We start from the raw sequence: 22,491 nt of genomic DNA, 5'->3' as shown, positions 1-22,491 counted from the left end.
CGCTCAGTCCTGGTGATCACACACTCTGCCCTGCAGCCTTCTCCTTGGTCCGGGCTCTTTACTTACTTCCTTTTCTCCGTGAAAATAAAACATTAAGCTGAGGAGGCATCATGCTAAATACTGGTATGGATGAAGAATTATGATATAAATATTTTTTCCCAGTGAAAAATTAGTCTTAAATGTAACCCCACCTAACTCAGAAACATACTCTTTCTTCTACAGGGGATAGAATATAAAATACCCCTGCTATCGCCACTGTGCACATGTAACCCAAAGTTAGTCGGCCTAGAACATGGAGTCCTCCTGCTAATTGTGCAGAGAACAAGTGAATCTGTGAGGTGAGGTGCGACACTGTGCGAATGGGGGAACCACCTCCGCAAGTTAAATATTCCACGGTGAGCATTTTACAGAGCAGATAAGAGGCAACTCTTAGGTATTGTAGTGAATGAAGATCTGGCATTTGGTCGAAGGGATGGGTGACAAAGGTGAAGGGATTAAGAAGTACAAATTGGTAGTTCCAAAACAGTCACGGGGATGTAAAGTACAGCAGAGGGAATAGAGTCAATAATATTGTAATAACTATGTATGGTGCCAGGTGGGAAGTATATTTATGGGAGATCACTTCATAAATTTCACAAATGCCTAACCATTGTGCTGTACACCTGAAACCAATATAAAATAATATTAAATGTCAAAAAAAGTGAATATGAACAAACTCAGAGAGAAATGTTAAGAAAGGGCCATCCTGCTCATACACACAGAGGACAAGGATGCATGACAGCTCACTCACAGGCAAAAACAAAGACAATTACCTTTGCCACATATGGCTAAGTGTTTTTGCCAGTTGCTCAGCATTGAACGGATGTGACTATTATGAATTTGCCAAGTTTCAGTTATAGAATCTACTTCATCTAGTTTGAACAGAAAAGGTCTTATTATAGGCTATTTGTTGGCTGACAGTTTTTGAAAGATCTGGGAAATCAAACTCCGTGATACAGAGCCAGGACTTACTTCTTTCCAAACTTAGCACTTTTTTTTTTTTAACAAATAATTTGATCCACTGCATAGCCATAGACACTCTAAAAACCAGGGGCCCGATATCGGGCAGCTAGCATCTCTGCCAAAGATGCTAGAAAGAGCCATAACCTCCACAATGGATGTGGCCAAGAACTCCCAGAGCACAGTCTGTCTTCACACCAGCTTTTAAGTCTCTGGAAGTGGGTACTGCTGTTTGTCCTTTTCTTGTGTTAAGACATCCTGGGAAATATCAGTCTTGATTCTACCCAGGGAATGTATAATTCAAATGTGGAGAAATACCAAAATGAGGTTTTGGGCAGGCACATTTAACAGATGGTAATTATAATATAATTTCTCGTTTCTTGCATATGATTATGCCTAACCGAGTGTTGGAAAAAAATACGTATTGTTCTCATTCTAGATAACAAAACTTTCTTAATTAATTTAAATGTAATCTTTATGAAGTCTAATGTTCTCTGCATATATGATGTAGATAAATGGACTTGGTATATGTGACCTTAATTTTGCCTTCTAATTCAGTCATGCTGACTGAGAAAAACAAAATAAACGATCTCAAACCCAGAGATTATCAGAGAAGGTACAGTTAATAAGGCTGTTTCTATCTAAATGAGCTAATTTTTATGGTAGCAGAATTTCACCTTATGAAATTTCAGGAAGAGTACTTCTATTTGAAAGTGGAAGCAAGCAAGTCTTAAGAATTAGTCTACCATGTTGTAACTAGAACACACATATACACGCATACACATAAAATATAAAAATCGGACCAAAAATACCAAAATGAAGACTTGTGGTCTCCAGAGGTCTATCTGATGAAAAAAAGAGATTTTCATCCTATCTGAATGACAACAAAAATGCACTTTATTGTTCTTTATTCTTTGAGCCTCCATCATTCTTTTCGAAGACACACATAATTAGGGTCTAATTATCGTTCGAAGTTTCTTGAGTCTTATTCAGGACTCACACAATTAGAGTCTCGGATATCCAGAATAAGTGGCAAGGAAGTAAACAAAAAAAAAACAGTAGCAGGTTCTTTATTGCTTGACATTGTTTTCACATCCCCTCCACCGATATATGTGTTTCCTTTCCATTCCACTTACCTTGCGAAACCCCGCTCAGATAGGAAACATTACTGTATGAGTCCATCCAATGCCATTGCTTTAGATATCGTTTGCATGCTGATGACTCCAGGAAGAAAAAAGTTAGCAACAGGTCTGTGACTGGTTCCCTCTATCCTGGGCATGCAGGAGGTAATGCTGAGCTCAACAAAATCTCCTTGTAAACATCTCAATGGACTTTATAGCAGCAAGATATCTGCGGAAGTTCTTACCTAAGAATATTTGTTTAAGCAGGATATATCGTTTATTGCTTATTGAAAATAAACCTATAATGCACAGATTTATGAGACAAAGCTAACTGAAGAATGAAAGCAGCATAGACCACCTGTGTGACTAATGAAGTATAGAAACCAATAACTCTCGTACTAAAACTGCTTCCTCTGAGCTAAACTGTCCCATACACATAGGCAGTATCTGTTTCTTTCTCTAAAATCAAAACTCATGTCAGGATTTGGTCTGATTTGGTTTTATTTTCTTTTGTTTTGTTTTACTTTACTTTGAAGTTTTTCTTTTTCTTTTCTTTTTTGAAATTTTGTATTGGAAAGCGTTTCTGTTGGATTTGTGGTGATCTGAGAAATTAATATTGTGAGGCACCAATTGTCCGTACTTTTTCATTCTGTCTTTCCCCAATCATTAGAGAAATTTGATACTGAGTTACATCTGTTGTCTGCGTTCATCTTCTTCGATACGTTAGCCATCCGTCATGCCACAACTACCAAAAAACCACCACCCTAGAACCAATCCCCAAATTATAGTGTTCTCTGTATGTATGATACCCAGCTGACCACCTCTGTGTGGGTATATCCTGAGCCTCTGAAACTCCGACTCCTAAAATCGACTCCTTTCCACACATTTTAGTGTGTTCCTCCCTAGAGTTTTTTATCTCGAGCTGTCCGCAGCACTCAGGCAGCTGCCCAAACTCCGAAGACATTCTTGACTCTTATCTCTTCAGATACAAACTTTTTGCAAGGGGTTGACTACACTGCAGAAATCTGCCCAGTTCCCGTGTCTTTGCTCTGTTTCCCCCGTGACAACCCTAATCCAAGCCATCATTATCTTTGAACAGATTGTAGCAATTGCCTCTTAAAATCTCTTTTAAGGAAATGATAGCATGACATTTTTATTCATTATTTCAATTATGATTTATTCAAATCTCATTAATAGATTCTTTCCTTACAGTAAAATCTAAAGACCCAACAAGATCCGGCCCTTGACCATTCCATTTTCTGCTTCTGTAAGTTTGACTGTCTGATACCTCTTCTAAGTGAAATCATGCAGTAATAATCCTCTATGACTGACTTATTTCACTTAGTAGAATGCTTTCAGGTTCGTCCATGTTGTCACAGATGGGAGGATTTCTTTCTTTTTAAAGAAATAATAGTATTCCATTGTATGTATATTCCACATTTTTTAAATCCAGTCATCTGCTGATGGACATTTGGGTTGTTTGCACATCTTGCTTATTGTGAATAATGTGATAAGTATGAGAATGTAGATATCTTCAAAATCTTGATTTCATATCTTTTGGGTATATACCCAAATGTGAGATTGCTGGATAATTGGTAGTTCTGTTTTTAATTTTTTGAAAAATTATTTTTTCATATTTTTTCTTAACAGCTGTACTATTTTACACTCCTGCCAACAGTGTAGAAGTGTTCCAGTTTTTTTGAAACCTTGCTGGCAAATGTTGGTGAGGTGCGGAGACATTCGGTGGTTAAATACAACTACCATATGATCCAGTAATTCAACTCTGTGGTTTATACCCAGACAAATTGAAAACTTATTGTCTTTTAACTGATAAATAGATAAACAAAACATGGTATAGTCATATAATGGAATTTTATTCAATTATAAAAAAGAATGGCGTACTTAAACACGTCATAACATCAACGAACCATAAAAAATGTACACACAAAGTGCATTGGTTTTTTCCAGAGTCTGATGAATGGGCATGTAGAGCATTTTAAACTTAGTTAAAATATCCATACAACATGAAAATAACATTTACAAGCTCAGTATTACAAAGCCCTACACTCAAAATTCAAAACTCAAATGTGTTGAGAGGATTATGTTAGGCTCAAAGTTTTATCACTCTCGGATGGTATTTTAAATAGATAGCTTTTCTACTTTTATTTTAATTTTGAGGTGCCTTTGACGATGTTCAGTACGTCATTGAAGATATTAAGTAGGTCGTTAGAGATTCACTGTGCTGTCTGGATTTATTATAACACAATGAATAGACGTTTTTTTAAAGTTGGAATGGCAAATTTAGTCACTAAAGTACCTGCTATATTTTAATAGGCATTTTTTAACATCCTCTAAGATTTTAAGAAATACTCTAAGTATTGAAAATTCAAATTGGCTGACTAATGTATTTAGCCACTACCTTAAAATGAGCATTAAACAAGAAAATAGTGAGTTGTTAGATTTTGATGGTAATACAGTATTTTAAACAAACACACACACACAAGTGAATCATATTATTTCTTCCAAGCTTTTACATCAATATTTAATGAAATTTATATGAGACTTCAGGGAAGCTATTATCATATATTTTTTTATTTTTAAATATTTACATGTATAAATTCTTACATTGTGATATTTCTTAACAAAGAAAACAAAGAAATAAATTGATTATGATATAAATCATGTCATTCACAATTCCTCATTTCAAATAGTACATTTGTAATAATCTCATGGCTTTCAAATATAGAATTTACAGTAGACAAATGTTATCTTCTTTCAATTATTAAATATTTATTTGAGAAAATATTTATATACAGAATGTAAATTTTTATTTTAAACAAGTAATTCTGCTACTAATTAGGTTTGCTAACTAGTGGCCTAGGTGGCAGATGGCTTTCATATTTTATAAGTAAATGATAATTTGGAGTATTGATTAAAATATTAAAGTTTTCAGTATTACAAAGTGTATGTAAGTTGGATAAATACTAGAATAAAAAATACTAGCCAAAAATTGACAATATATATTTAGATACTATGCTAATGTTGTATAGTTACAAATAAAAAACACGTGGTCTTAGACTTCAAAAAGATATAACTTATTCATCTATCATTATAAATGTGTTTATATGAGTTTAAGAGCTATATAACTGAGTTTTATATAGGTTAATAAGAAAACATATATCTAATTGTAATGTTCCTAATCAGAGAAGAGAACTATGTAATATGTTTGAGTTAGTTAATCAACTGTGAACCTTGAGGACAGAAAGCTGGGATTTTAACTGTCTTTGGCTTTTCTCCATATTCTTTTCTTATCTTTAGATTAATTATCTGCATAATGGAGATGACTAAAATATTTAAGAAAGTATTTAGTACATTTAGTATATTTGCCCTTGGTCACTTCCTGGTGATAGAACACAAACTTGAATGAATTCGAGGTCAAAGGATGGTGATTTTTATGCTATGAGATGCTCAAATAAAACATGGATTATATAATATTTTTCAAATTGAAATTCATGATTAAAATTATTGGCAAAAATTAATAAGAAAAAAGCCTCATCTGTTTCTAAAATAAACTGTGTCATCGCTACTGATTTATGATTTATGAGAAATGCTATACTTCATTTTATCATCTCATTTTCAAGGAAAAAAAGTAACATAATTTGAGTATGGCTTTTGGTTTAAGATTTAATGATAAGCATAGCTTTGATTTCCCCCCCTGTTCATGGGACTTGTGTTTGACAGTCAAAATAAATTTAGTTGATAGATTTATGAGTTTACGGTAGAAGTTTACCTGGTTTTGGAATAACTGGGAAATGCCTGTTTCATACTTTTAAAAAGTACATGTCTCAGGAGAACCTGCCTGTTATAGGTGAAGAATATATTTGAAGCCTTGAATACAATGAACTGGAAACTTCTGGAGAGAAACACTTACATCATTCTTCTGTATGATATGCTTCAAGTATTTATAGCCAACCCCAGTTATTGATGTTGCAAATTGGTTCTTAAAATGTCTCTTCACTCTTTCAAATTGATGAAGCACTCAAGCCCCAGGTTCTTGAAAATTATTTGAAGGAAAACTCAGCTCTCATCTATTTTGTCTGTGGGATAAATTAAGGCAATGTTTCCTTCCTGTCATGATTGAAAATCCCATTTGTAGGCTTGTGCTATTATGTCTTTGTGAAAATACCTCATAGAAGAGATTTAAGAATTCCTTTGATTTACTCTTCAAGGATAACTTCTAGAAAAGTACTTTGGAAAATTATAATGTATACTATCTCTTTGCTTACTCCAAAATGGTGAGTATATTATGTGGATCATTATCTCTTCAATTCTATCTACAAACAATGATAGAGCTCATTTCTCCATGTCTAGCTATGAAGACAAAGCACTCAGAAAGCCCAGGGGCTCAGTTTGCCTTATTGTCACATTGTTATATAGACAAGCAAATGGCAAACAACTTGGCACATACAAAGACTGACATCCAGTGCCCAAAGAATTAAACATATTAAAAATGTTTATAATATAAACAGTTTTTACTTTAGCTGAATTTTCATGGTAATATGTAATATATTTCTAAATTTAAATGTCATAAAGGAGATAAGATGACATAGAGGGAACACAACTCATTTAGTTTTTAACAGGAAAAGTCAGTCACAAAATTCATATTAGTGATGAGTTTTTTCCTCAGCATTGAGAGGACATGCTAAGCAATTTTCGTCTAAATTTATCTTCCATCTCCCTGTCCTTGGCACAATTCTTGATACTTGCCTTCTCTCTAATTACTCACTCTTCTTCCTTAATTTTTTATTTCTCTTCAGGTCTATTTCTCTTTAATTTCCTCTATAGTCACCTAACATTTTCTATTATCCTTCACATTCATTCAGTGGTCCTTTAATTTCTATTCATTATAGGCCTGTCAGGAAGTTGAGGAAACTAGTAATTTTTATGGCCTAGAAAAGCTTTTGGACTTACTGAGTTACATCTGAGATGAAATTGCTCTTGTTATATGAGTGACTATAACTTGTCTCTCGTCGAAAGTACTTCTCTTAAAAAGAGATTAATTTTACCTCGATACAAGCTAACATTTTGAAAATGAAATATGTTTCTATTTTGAAAGTTGGAATATATAAATAAAGTTAATTTAGGAATAGGGAGTATATGTTTGTGCATATATGTATGTGATAAATATTTTATATGCGCATTTGTGGATGTATAAACCAAGTGTTTACAGCAGCGTAGGCTTTCTTCGTACAAATTTAAATCTATTACTTAGTATGTTTCTTATTAGTTTACTCCCTCTATATTATGATCTATCCAGAAAGATGAGAAATAATTATGAATAACTGATAAAAAAAAGTAGAATTCCTCAAAAGAAATACATGGATTATTCATTGCGAATGGGAGTGTGACTATTTGATTAAGTTCACATTTAATTCATCATATACCTTTATTCACAAGCTAAGAACTAATTTAAGTTATAATGAAGTATAAATACAGATTGTGTTTATAAAGTACAAGGCTTTATAAAATATGTTGGTACTTTGCCAAATGTGTACATTAGAATCAGCTGAAAACTTAAAACAAAATGAACATCTTTTATCTTGACTAAGTTTAATTCCATTTGAATCCATCTCAGAGTTCAAGCATTATGTTTTACTTCTCAGGGAATTTGGTGCATCTCACTAGCCAGTTACCATTCACTTTAAGAAAAACCAGGAACTCAAACATGCAACTCTAAGATTTCCATTTCTACTCCCCATATACCTCAGTCTCTTCCATAAAAGAAAGCAATCGATACCTGTTATGCCGATTATCACTGATTTTAAAAACATATATAATATCTGAAGTGGAAAAAAAAGCTATATGAACTGAGGAAATCCTTCATTTAAATTTAGACATTACTATTTAAACAAGTTTAAAAATGGATATTGTTTCCAATTTTATTTTTACTGGTAATGTATGTAAATGTAGATATTTGAATTAATATTTTGCAGTAGACAGTAGACACAAATCTGTCTACAGTAGACACAAATCCTTTAGCTAATAGAGGTTGAACAGTGAGAGATTCAGAAATGACTCAGGCTCTGACCAGCTGGCATGGCTTTTTTGATGCAATACAGATGAATCACCAATCCTGAATACAAAGACAATACTTGTGTTCAGAAGCAGTGAATGTTATACTTTTTACATTCTTAAATTCAAATCAAAATTACATGTTAAAATATATCATCGCAAATACACTCTGACATTATTTTTACATGAAGACTATGCATGACTGTAAAAGAAAAAAATAATAGGAAAAGTGTCTGTACCTGTCAACACCTTTAACTGTTATAATATGCAAAAGCTAAGAAACTAACAACACAACTTTTAAAAACTTTAGAAATTACTTGAAGCTCAACTCAGATCATCTCCCTAAGTTTTCTCCTATCACATATTTTTACCATTTCTTATGTAATACCTCTGTTTTTCTGACTTTTGAAAATGTGCATTTTGCCCCACTTATTACTTTATAATCTGACATAAGGTCATTCATTTTTGTTGCCATGTGGGAACCTATATTAGCCTCTCCCTGGTAAATGACCATTAGCTCCTGGCAGAGCGTTAATGGCCCAAAGATCATCTTTGAGCCTGAATGTGCTGGCTTGCTCTAAGGTGTTCTGCCCTGTATCACACACGTTTCACAGAGTTTGGCCATTTTTATGGATTAAGTGATATTAAATTCATAAGTAAAAATACAATGAGTTTTATGGTTGATACTATTCAAAATATATAGTGTTCCTAATTAATAAATTTAAAATTTGATCTCTGTTTAGTCAGACCACAAATATATACGTACTGGATATATGCCAAGATGCATTTTTGTTTTTTACAATTCTAACACTCACTTCCTGCAGTTGCACAATTTTCACCAAACACCTAACATTGAAAATAGAAAAATAGAATAATAAGAGTTTTGAAGCACTGCAAATGTTATATACTTACATGTAAAATTATGTAGATAAAGGCCTCTCAAGCGTCTAAAAGAACCATTTTTAAACACTCAAAATTAAGACACTTTGTTGAAACTCAGAGTATTTTATTTATTTATTTATTTTTTATTGGCAAGACAACCCTTGGTTGACCTCACAGATTATAAGAACCTTGTCAGTTTACAATCCCCTATTTTTTTATTTTTTAAATGCCTACAGCACCTGGTCTTCCTAGGTGGTCTCCCATCCAAGTACTAACCAGGCCCGACCCTCCTTAGCTTCTGAGATCAGAAGGGATCGGGCTTGTTCAGGGTAGCATGGCCGTAGACAATTCAGAAGTATTTTAAAGCTGTCATTTAGCTTAATTGTATCTTTAGCTAATTTCTCCAAAACAGTAGAGTAATTTATGCATTGGTCCTTTGCTCATGAACATAATCTTTTTATATTGAGGGCAATTATCACAAAAAATAAAAACTAAATAAATAATTAAAGATATAGCTACATATATATTTTTATTTACATATAACTATATATAAAGAATATATACTTTAATAAGTTCACAATAATAAGTTCTAAAAACAGTTTAATAATATAAAATTTACTTTTATAGGTATAATTTCTGCTACTTTGTAGCTATCCATTATGAGACCAAATATATGGCATGAATAAGGAGAGTCATTCTTTCTAATATTGTTTCATAGTCTGTAACTATAAGTAAATCGCCTTTTGATTTTGCTGCAAAGTGAAAAAATAGGAAGAACTCAGTATACAAGAGAAACGTATCTAGAAATAGATATCTATATATCTCGGTATCTATACATCTATACAAGATAAATACATACATACATACATCTAGATATGGATACATATGTCTGTACATCTATATATTTGTATCTCTGTATCAATTTATATATCAAAATTTACATTTAAGTTTTGCTCTATGATTATTTTTGTGACCTGCAGCAAATTTTCCAGCCTCTGAAAGTTGCAGGATTTCAAATGATCAATAAGAGCATCTTCTTCGTAGCATGATAATAGAAATTATGTGAATAATCTATAATTGGCTATAATGGAACCCAGTAATTAGAATTACTGAATAGAAATAGCTACCTTAATGTGATTATAATTATTGACATGTGACTCTACTTTTGAGCTTAAATGTTTTCTCCTATTGAATGATTTTAATAAACTTAAAAATTATATTTCCATTCTTTTATTATTTTAATATGATAATTTCCGAGTATGAATTTAACATTATTCAGTCTTATTACTAAAATTTTAAAGATATATTTAACAAGAAAACACCTCTTGGACACAGTATTGTTTCTATTAATAAGTGTTTCAATAATAGATAAAAAATCAGTTTTCAAAGAAATCATTTTTCCAAAAGAATAAAATATCAATAAATCATAAATTACCTTGTTTTTTTGGAGGACTGTGTTCTTGGAACATAAGAACTTATTTTGGCGGGGAGGGGAGGATTTTCTTTCAGAGAAGCTAATTGTATCTATTATTGTTTTACTTGAGTATATTGCTATATATACTGCTGTCAACTTTTCTAACTTTGAAATCAATGATCACTTCTAGTATTATTTATATACAATTTCTTGATGATGAAAGCAGTTCATAAGTACAAAATCTTATCTTAAATTTTGCATTTTAAATTGTGATGTAGAAAATATAATTACTGTTTAACCCAGGAAGAAATGCTTTGTGTATTAACTATAATGCGTAAGCTCATATAAGTGCTCTTATAAGTATGATTATATTATATAAATGAATTTTGTTCATGAGCATATTATAAAACAATATACTGACTTTCATAAATTTGATGGCAGATATAGCAATATTTCCATAGTATTTGAAATAATATTTGCATTTATGTAGAAACAAGAAATTTTGTATATTGTCAGAAAATTGTAAAGAAAAGGAGATATGATTTTAAGATAAACGTATGCTTATACATAGGAAAATAATAAAAATGCATTTAGAAAATAAAATATTTAGAGATAAATTTATTTTTTGTTGTTGTCCTTATCTATTTCTTAAAGTTATTTTAGAAATAGTAATCATATATGCGGATAAAAACTATCTTTTCTTTGGGTATTTACAGTGATTTCTTCTCACAGTCTGTATCCCTTATTTCTCCCATTTCTTACCTGGTTCTGGGCTTTTTTTCTTCCTTTCCCTACATTTTAAAATGTGATTTAGTGATTTACTGTATCTTGAGGACAAATTGTTTCTGGAACAATATACCTCTGGTTTTATAGCGAAAATCATTTTGAAAATTTAATACACTATGCTAAAATTTCCTCCATAGTTTTTTTCCCTTTTTTAAAAATTTCTTTATTTCTTAAATTTAAAAAAACTTTAACATTTATACAGTTAATGAAGTGATCCCCCCAATACTGTAGCACACCCTCCAGCATTACATTAAATAATATTGACTGTGTACCCTATGCTATCCTATAAATCCTTGTCCTCCATAATTTATTGAAGAATATTTCTACTAATGTTTTCATGATACCGAAAGGGTATTGTTACTAAGACACTTTTCTGAAATGCAATTTTAAAAATTTGGTCATTCTACACTTTTGTTAACTGTTGAAAAAACAATCTAATGCATAGGGATAAGGAAAAAGTGGTCATATTGCACTTTACTTGCCTATTGATGTAATTACTACACAGGCTTTCTAGGGCTGCCAAAACAAAACACCGCAGGCTCAGTGGCTTAAACAATAGGAAGTTATTTTCTCACAATTCTGGAGGCCTGAAGTCCAAGTTCAAGGTGTCAGTAGGTTTGGTTTCTTCTAAGGCCTCTCTGCGTGGCTTGCAGATCACTTCCTTCTCACTATGTCCTCACATTTTCCATGTGCTGTCTGTGTCCTAATCCCTTCTTCTTACGAGGACACCAGTCACACTGGGTGAGGACTTGAACATTTGAGTTTTGGTGGGGGTGTAGGGTACAATTAAGCCTGCATCTACATTCATAAGTACAAACAGGAATTGACAGACTTTAGCTATTAATTTTTAAAATATATATTATTTGTTTAAATCTGTGAGTATTTTCAGGTAGTAAAAAACATACTACCTTAGTAATAGTAATCATCTCTTGAAGACATAGATTGTGTTTTTTTCCCTAATTTGTCACTAACATCTTTCAGTTTTTCTGACATATAAAAGTGTTCAATAAATGGTGGTTGAATGTATGGCTGAGTGTTAGGATGGATGGATGGACGGATGGATGGATGGATGGATGGATGGATGGATGGATGGATGACCTGATGATCGATGGACGGGTGGGTATGGGGATGGTGGTGGGTAAGGAGAGGGTGGATGATCAAATAAGAAAACAAATGGAAAATACTGAAATTGTACTAATTTCTTACTGTTATTATAATAAATGTACTGATAAGTGTACTTATGTGTATATTAATAAATCTGCCAGTAAGTGTTAGGAGATTTTAACCTTTCGACTGATAAAAACCTGGTTCAAAATTACTTCCTTCAGGAATGAAGTCAGTACTGCTGTAATTATTCTGTTCTCGCTACACTAACTCAGCACTTGTGCATTGGGCTTGCACCTGTGCTCATGTGCTGGGATGCTACTTAAAAGAAAGTACTGAAATCTGGATGTGAATATGTTTTGTCTCTGTAAATTAATTTGTGTGACCATCAAGGACAGAGGCTGCATGTTTATTTTCCCCATATAACACCGAAATAGATTTTCTGTACACAGCAACGATCCCATAAATTTCATGCTAACTAATGCATCACCCATTCATGAGACCCTAGTTGATATTTTTTGTCTTCGGCTGCCTACGAATTGAAGTGTACATTTCAATTAGAGCTCCACTTACTGAAAAGACAGATTTGTCACAGAAACCAGAGTAAGCAATTTGTCATGTTGTTTTCGTGGAGCCATAAAATAGTGTTTCAGACTCAAAGTGATATTTGGGGATTACCATGCCATATTCTGAATTTCATAAAATGCAGTATACGTATGCATAACGGATGAAATGCATTCCAAAAATGAAAATGATTGCAGTCCACAGAGTTTGTAAATCAATTTGTGAAACACTGCAGAATGAAAGGAGCTACACAATAAATACAGGTTTTGCAAAGAGGCATATGTGTCGTATAAATACAGTCTCTTCTGCCTAGAAGTTTTTAACCCTATAACAATCTCCGAGACAAATGGTAAGCCCCTTTTTTGATGCTGTTCAAACATACTTTGTGATAGAAATAATTCTTGATGTGATAGATGCTCATTTCCTGACGATTGCTTCTGGATCCACATAATCATGACTGAACTGCTTTCCTTGTCTTTGGTCTCTTTTTATCAAGTCTCAGTTCTTATTTCCTGGCTTGTAATTTCAACCCCCATGGTTTGACCTCGCCTCCAACAGTATCTTTTATTATTCCAGTTTTACACATAAACAGGTTAAATAGAATTACACATATATATTCATGACATGCGTACACACATACACACAGACGAACACACACATATATGTCACAAAACCTAAAAAGTAAGAGTAACTTATGTTTAGAATTTACTGTTTATGTTTAAAAGTGCAAATATTCCTCAGCAAAGATTTCCCTAGAATTGGCTTGGACCTGTATTCATAAAGAACTGAGTGATGTAATGTGCAGTATTCCAAACACCATAAATAGAGCTAACTCCTTAAGAATGCCCTACTAGCGTGCTAGGCCATTACTAACAAAGTAAGTATGCCCAAGATGGTTGGGGTGCAGTTATAATAATCTGGCAAGAATACATATTTGGTTATGTTTTCTAATGAAACTCACCACGTATTTACAAAAGTAAAAATAAAAATGTGACAAACACCCGTATACACATTAATTTGATAACCCACTTTTTAATATTTTGCTGTAATTTTCTCTGAATCATCTATCGATCATAAGAATATTCATCATAAACCATATAAGCATAAATCACCAGAAAATAACATTGTCAAAACCACACTTAACAATTTAAAAATAATTTCCGAACATTATTCAATGCCCAGTAAATATTTGAATGTCCTCAATCATCCTCAAAATATATTTTGCCCTGTTTTAGTCTCAAAGACCACACTTGATACTTGATTATCTGTTAAACTTTATACAAAATGCAATACTCACTTATGCTAAAAACTCTCAGAAAATAGTAATAGAAGAAAACTTCCTCAATCTGACAGTGTACCAGCAAAATATCTACAAGTAACATTATACTTAATGTTAAGTGTATGGGATAAGACAAAATGTCCTATTACACTACTCTCATGTGACATCATAATGGCTGGCACAATAAAGCATGAATAAATAAATTGACTATAGATTGGAAAGGAATAAATAAAACAAATAAAACTATCCTTATTTGAAAATGACACAATTGCCTATATAGAAAATGCCAAAAAATCTACAAAACAGCAAATTCCTGGGACACATAAATGAGTTTAATTAGGTCAGAGAATAAAATGTCAATATAAAGAATTCAATTGTACTCTTATAAGCCATTAATAAACAATTGGAATCTGAAATTTAAAACAAACAATAGCACCAAAACAAGTGATCATAAATCTAATAACAGTCAATGTGCCCATCTTAGAAACTCAGAACTCAGATAAAGGTGGTATTGAAGATCTGTAGAAGTTCAAAACATAGTAAACATCGATGCCTAAATGAGGAAATAAACAAGGCGATGTTTTCAAACCATGATCCTGGAGTGCACTAAAGGAAGAGGAGACACGTGAAGCTGACCAGGTAAATTATGGAAAGCGAAACCCATAAAGAAACTTGAAGGTCATGGTACTGATTCAGATTTTCCCTTAATAAAATTAAAAAGTCATCTACAGACTTTAGGCCTGGTTAAATGTGCATTTTCATAAGATCTCATTTGTTAAAGAATGCATTGAAAGGAGGTAAGGCTAGATACGGGCGGGGGGTGAGGGGACACATTTCAAACTATTGCGGCATTCCAGGAGAAACCAGTCTTGTTTCTGCTATCGGTGGAGGAAAATGGACAGTTTCGAGAGATAGTTACTTCCAAAATCTTATAAATTTTGCCTTATATTAGCTGTTGGTGGTGGAGAGTGGATAGTGAGAGTTAAAAAAAATTACCAAGGCAAATTCCTTGGTATTACTGGATTTTTACAACTATGTATTTTGATGCTTCTTAATAAAATAATGCTAGAGTAAGACCACGTCTAGGGTTCAATGCGGATTTTTTAAATTTCAAGTGTATGCATGACATTCATGAGATTTGAGTCATCAAATTATATATGTTGGAAGAGCAGAGGCAAGGCACAGCCTAACATCATCTGGGTGTAGATAAATGACCATTAAAATAATGAGCATATGAGGGAAAGAGTAAGATGAGAAAACTGAGAATTGAAATTCGAAGGCCTAATACAGATTCTAGCCAAGACTGAAAATAACTGACCCACGACTTGATTTTGAAGTAACGAAAAGAGTGTTTTGAGAAAGATTGATCACATATCAGATAATACTGAGAGACTACTAAACTAAGATCTGTAAAGTGACTCTTCCATTCAAAGAGAGAGAGGACTCGATGTACTCCAAGATGGAAATTTACATCAAATCTTGTGAAAACCTTGAATGTGTTTAATGTTCGATTCCTCCTTTTTTACATCTAATTGCTGTTTCTGACACCACAATATATTTCTCGCTTAGGGATAAATTATACAAGTGACAAGCGTAAAAATTATTTTATTATCTCAAAAATGTTTCTCCTTTTTAGAACTCTAAATCACTATAACAACTACCAAAATCTCAGCCCAACATCAACAAAACCAGAAATGCAAACTAATTAAAACAAGAAATATTAAATCCCGGTTCCCATTTTTATTCTTACTAAGTATGCATATGATTATTTTAAGGACCAGATTAATGTGGTAATGCATACATAAAGAAGGTATGTGGGATGCCTTGTGAATATCTAAAGAGAGTCATTACCTCTATATGAAGTGATTATGGAAATATCAAGAATGAGATAGCATTTAAAATAGCTCATGAAAAATTAGTAAGAATGCCATACATAGAAGTGGAAGTGAGGAGAATCATTGGGAAGAACCAATGAGCAGAACTGTGATGTCGGGTACGGGAAGATATGGTTTTTGTACATTAAATACTCCATTTTGAGTGTAACCTGTTTAAGGAGAGGTATAAGAAAAAAGTATAGACTACAGTCATGCCTGAGTGTGGAAGACCATGCATGCTAGGCTGAAGAGGTGTGGCTGTTATGCCAAATTGCAGTCAGTCTGGAAAACACATATCACATGTGCCTGATAAAGGATCCACAGGAATGTGGGAGGAGCTGTGAGAGAAATTTGCAAAGGGATATATCATAGAGTTATCAGAGAAACAGTCACTAAGCATTCTAGCCTCAGAGACCAATGCAGGTAAGAAAGCCAGAAAGTACAGGAGAATCTGAGCTTGCGGTTCCATCTGGCAGACACCAGGACAGCACGATAGAACCTGGGGAGGTTTTGTCAAATCTGTCTTGAAAGTGAGAGGAGTTTATGGAGCAGTGAATGGAGACCACACTGTGTGATTACCAAGGTCATTCAAGAATCTTCTTCACATCTGCCTCGCAAATTGCACATGAGCCTCTCTCACTGGCCAACCACAAGGGGACAGGGTTTCAGAAACCATGGTAACCAACCATATACATGAGTGCCAGTGCCACACTGACCAAAATTAGGAAGTATTAAGCACAGGCCTGCTTTTAGTCCTCAAACCAATCATACTGTACATGAGAAACTTTCGAAGGTTATGTGCATGGGAGTGAAATGAATAACAGAACCGTAGGGCAGTTAATGTGGCAGCATATTGTCAGCATTATTTGGAATGTGGGACATAGAATAAGAAATAATTTTCACTTTTAAAAAAGGGCAAAACGAGACGGGGGATAAAATAGGAAAAATGGAACAGTATTCAAAGACCGCTATTCGAAAGTGTTGGGAATGTATATCACACATAGATTTTCTTTCACATACTATTTCTTATGACATGTTTTATTTCTGTGAAGTTTATAAGATACATATATATGTGTGTTTGTGTGTGTGGCTATAAAATTATGTATGCTACCAATAGGACAAGATTTCGAAGTACATTTGAGACATAATTTAGTGCAGCAGTCATCAATACTATTTAACAAATATTTACAGCTCTGTTTTTCCAGGCTAATGGGAAAATTGAACTCTCCAGCACTCTTCCGAGTTTGTGGTAAACAGGGGAATCGCTTTGGTCAATGTCATATAAACAAAAACTGTGCTCCTTTATGTGCCCAAACTGGAAGGACCAGAATGCCTTTCACCATAGTCTGCCTGCTGCAGAGACGGTGGCACTGCAGGAATTCTGTCACGCTACCTTGCAGGATCCTCTGTTAACCCACATGGTGAAAGGTCATGGTCACTGGAAAAAGGTAAACGTGTTTAAACCCCTTCTCCACATATGTTTGTGATGATGGAAAATTGTATATTCTGAGTCTCAGTTTTCTAGTAATTCTTCTTATTAGAGGTAATGTGTACAAAACACCTAATACAGAAGGCATTCAACGAATTATAGCTATTATTAGTAGAAATCGGTCTACAGTGTAGCATCAAACACATTCATTCAGTAAAACTGGCTAGAGTGTGGAAGCAATGGGTCATGCTAGGAATGGAAACACACAGTTCTGCCAACAATGATAGATCCTTGAGAAACGTGAAATAGGTCTAAGTAAAAAAAAAAAGATCTATTGTTTCCCCGAAGATTTGGTATGTTTTGTTTTTCAAAAACAAAGATTAACATTCTCTTCATTCACATTCACTTTTCAAGTAAAGTATGGAAATTAAATAAAACAGAATGTAATAACTGTTGTCTTGACTCCAGTTGATACCAGCAGTCCTGGGTGAGTGACACTTCATGAATAACACATTGAATCATTAGCATATCAAAGCAGCTTTCCTTTTCCTGCCTTTCACCAAATGTCTGAGGTCTTTGATTTGAACTAAAGGACAGTTGGGCATGCTTTTACTTCACAAAGGATTAGCTAGTGCAGAGAACCTAATCTCCTATCATTCCAGACATTTTGTATTAATTCAGATACTTAGAAAACAAGTTCAGAAGTGAACTCTATGCAAGAAATGCTGCCGTTTTGATCTGCTTCTTTCATCCTTAGAATCCTGAGTTTTATCATGACCCACTTTAGATGAGAGATTTTTTTGTCACAAACAATTTCATGGTTAGATACACATTTTATTCAAAATTACACGGAAAATCAAGAAGGAAACGCACATTCCATGAAGAAAATTCTGCCCAACATAACTCTGGAAGGACATCAGCCTAATTCATTAACACCCAGGGAAGTATTCATTTGTTGTTTTTTCAACCAGCACACTGGATTCCAACATCTAGACATGCCAATGAAAATAATGCCACACTTTCTCTTTGTTATCTGATACTCTCTTAGTAATAACCATCAGGTAAATAAATTATTGTAACCTAATATTGGACAGGTAGTGTATGACATGGGGGCGCAGACTAAAGTGGCAAACTGAGTTGTCTAAGTAAAGATGGCTTCACATATAATTTAATGCTTTGCTTCTTACATTAAGGGAGAGAGAAGAGAGAGAGCCTTTGGCCAAAGAAAAAGCAAATACAATGTAAACATATGTAACGTAGAAAACAGGATATGCTAAAAACTGAAAAAAAATTATTTTACTTAGAAAGTTAGGTGCATTTGTTAGTCTGAGATTCAAAACAACAAAACGCCTAGTTTGAGGGCCAGACCAAAAGTTATCTTGGATGCAATGCCGAGAATGGACTTTTTTCTGTGAGCAATAAGGTAGCAATAAAAGTTTTTAAAAGTTTAAAAGTAATAAAAATTAGATTAGATACGATTTTTAGAAAGATCCTCTTGTATAAAAGCTAGCAAGATGATACGGCATTCTGTAGCAACTAAAATAATTTCTAATATACTCTACACAAAAAAGCACAAATATTTATAATTTTCTAATCAATAAGCACAAACATTTCTATCTTAAATTAGTAATTTATGTATGTATGAATAAATATTCATAACGAAGACCTTAGAATTGGTATATCTAAAATTTAACAGTGAATATTTTCAGTGAAAAGAACTTTTTAAAAGGGCTTCCCATATTTCTAGAACTCTAAAGGAAACACGAAATACAAAATTAGTAAATGACTGCTAATGGTTAAAATCAGATTAAAATTAAATGAAAGTGTAATATAAAAAATTAATCTTGAGTATAAACTTTAGATACTTTTTTGAAATAATCCATACTTCATTTAAATCATTAAGAGTTGAAAACATTTTTATCACTATGCAATAATTTATTTTAATATGTCTGCAATTTTAAAAATTATAAAAAAATACAAGAGAGATGTTTTGTATCTCAATTGTGTTAACATGGATATGAAATACAAATCCATCAAGTTTTATAGTTTAGATTTGAATATTTTGTATAAGTCATATGTCAACAAACATTAAAAATATCCATAAAGAAAAACATAAATGCAATGAAGCATAAAAAACAAAAACACTGGAATAAAGATATATAAGTAAAGAATTCTCATCTGTTAGGTCTGAAACACTTATAAACTTTGCAATCATTGTCCTTTTTGCTATATTTTACATCTATATAAATTTTGTTTCTTATTTCAAATAAATCATGTCTCAATATTTTCCATTCAGTATATAAAAAGTTGCAAAATATTATAAAAATACTAGAATTTTTTAAAAGGGAGATTAGCAAGTAATCTACTGCTTGTCCCAGACAAAAAACCAGGAAGACAATATAAGTAAGCAGGATTGAGTCTTCCATATTTGATGGATAAAACTCTGCCCCTAGCATAACAGATGAAATACGGTCAAATGAAAGAATGAATGAAAAGGAGAAGAATTTAGAGGGGAAAATAACGTAATTTAAAAAAATAGGTGACTGAATGTGTACTATATGCGAGAGAAAAGAGATAAAAATGACGTAGCACACTGCCAGAAGTAGAAAAGGAAGGATACAGAGAACAGCGCCTAAGCGATGATGGTGTAGTTAGGCATTATACAAAATTGCACAAAGGGAGGCTGTAGAGGGAGGGAGGGAGGGAGGAAGGGAGAGAGAAAGAGAAAGGAAGAATGAGAAAAAACAAAAAGAGAGGGAGCACTTTATTTGGTAATAAGAGGGTTTCATATAGATATTTTGACAAGCAGAATATATGATGCTCCTCAAACTTAATGAGACTGATATAGATGATCAACACAGCCAATAAGAAGTGGGAATTAAAGGAGGATTGTTAGTTTTTTATGACTGTTAGCAAGGAGATAAAAATGGGCTATAAACTATATCCGTTCCTTCCCATCTTGCACAGTCTATATGTGAGGTAGGTTATAAACTAGCAGATTAAAGGTCTTTTATTTTCAATGTATGCAAGAGGATGTGTAGAAGATGAACTATCTCAAACTACGTAATTCATCTAACTCATCGTGGAATAATAAAAATGAGCATCATTATAATAATGACAATAAAAACGACTGCTACTGTGGACAGTTCCTAGGAGCTCAGATGCACACTGACAGTTTCCTTCTTCAGAACAAACTAAGTGTCTTTGAGCTTAGCAGGATGTAATGAACGAAGGTAGCAGATCTAGTAGATACATTCTCAGCTTCACACTCCACAGAAGGACAGTTCTAGGAGGCACTCGAAAGCTCCTCAGAAGTCTTGTGGAATTTAATTCTCTGTGCTTATGACATGCTCTACTGCTTGTTTCTCGCTCTTTGATTTACTCTCCTCACTCTCTCATGCTTGTTTTCTGTAATCTCCTCCTAAATAAACTTTTTCACCAAAATCCTCCTTAAGATTTTTTTGGGGGGACTCATATTAAGACGTAATTGTTATTGAGTTTTACATGCAGAGAACACAAAGTTCAGGTAGCTTCAATTAGTAAATTTGCACAGTTGAATAATGTCAGTATAGTCTCGACGGATAGAGTATATAACCACAACTCTGGAAGACCAATGAGAGGCATGAGACATCAATGCAGCATGTGCCAAAGCAGAGACTTCTGTATCCACTGGCTGAATGACTAGTGCCAACATTTTTCTATGTAATCCAAAGTCTAGGCCCCCATAGACAAGAATGTACCATGTGGAAAACACACTGGGAGTTATTGATGAATGCTTGCCTCCAGTGCATCCTCAACAGAAAAAGTCATCAGAGCCAATATTTGAAACCAGATATTTTTGAAAATAATCTATGATCTCGATCAATAAACCTCCTCATTCTCTCTACTGGAATGACCGTGACTTAATCTGTGCCATAAACTGTTTAAACTCCCATCTATACAACTCTGTAACTTGCTCTCAGTGAACTGTGTTATCACAAAGAGTTAAACAGCATTTTGCAAAATTATGAAAGACAGTTGTTTTGGAAAATATATTTGTTATCAAATAATAAACAACATATTCTACACAGATCATAGTGCAGCTCTTGTGGTCAAGTGATATGTGTGTTTCTGCTTTGACATCAATGAACAGAGCTTATTTCTTTCTGAGTGTGTATGTTAGATGTTTTCTATAGTGGTTACCATTATGTAGATAAATGTTAAGAAAATAACCTTTATCATACAGTTTATTCTATACCAACGCAGTTCAAGGTCTCTGCTTAAGAGGGCCTTTAATCATTTTATGAAATGCAAGAGAAAGCCAAAACCAACAGTTCCTGTTCCTTTAATTACAGTTCTGTTAATTTAATCACCTTAGTAGAGGATGTGTTACTTGGTGGGTGATATTTTCTTCACACCATGAGATGCTCATTTGCAGTGCTTGTCTCTATTCAGTTAATTAAGAAATTACAATTAGAAAAATAGCTATGCATCTAATGTTTATTTGAACACATGGAGAAAGTAATGGGAAGCAAGCATGTGTGGTGAAAACTATTGTCTAGGTAAACCTTTCTAGATTATGAAATCAGTAGCTGGTATTTTAGCTATTGTGCAAGGACCTTACATTTTTTGCATTCTGTGCACATGAGCAGAAATCAATTGAAAGATTTTTTAAATGTCTTTGCATAAATGTACTGTTGCCTTAAGAATTTTAAAGGAATATGAAATATGTATGTAGAAAAAAACTTTCCACATTTCTTTGTTCTTAAAAGGAATTGATTGAGACTGTTTAATGAATGAATGACATCTGCCTAATTCCACTGTGCCCTGATTTTTTCCTCTGTTTGACGAAAACAAAATCTTATATGTTCTTTCAAATGAGAAAATGTATGTTTATTCTCATATCAGCAATTCTGGTATACATCCCTGAAAGCAAATTTGCAGTAATATCTAGATGTTAGTGAAACTCTACCCCAAAATGTTCACAC

At 33.3% G+C, this 22,491-nt stretch overlaps 1 protein-coding gene and 1 pseudogene across 1 annotated transcript in view; one reads left to right on the top strand and one right to left on the bottom strand.

Annotated features, from left to right (window-relative positions):
- The window catches only part of LOC120583474 (collagen alpha-1(I) chain-like), a 402,565-nt gene that overhangs the window by 96,646 nt on the left and 283,428 nt on the right, over positions 1-22,491 (top strand). The window lies entirely within an intron of this gene.
- LOC120589481 (uncharacterized) lies at positions 9,302-9,420 on the bottom strand (annotated as a pseudogene).

This window comes from Pteropus medius, unplaced genomic scaffold, assembly GCF_902729225.1.
Source record: "Pteropus medius unplaced genomic scaffold, Ma_sr-lr_union100, whole genome shotgun sequence".
Lineage (NCBI taxonomy): Eukaryota > Metazoa > Chordata > Mammalia > Chiroptera > Pteropodidae > Pteropus > Pteropus medius.
Note: the sequence above shows the minus strand (reverse complement) of the source record. Positions and strands in the feature narration are given on the sequence as shown.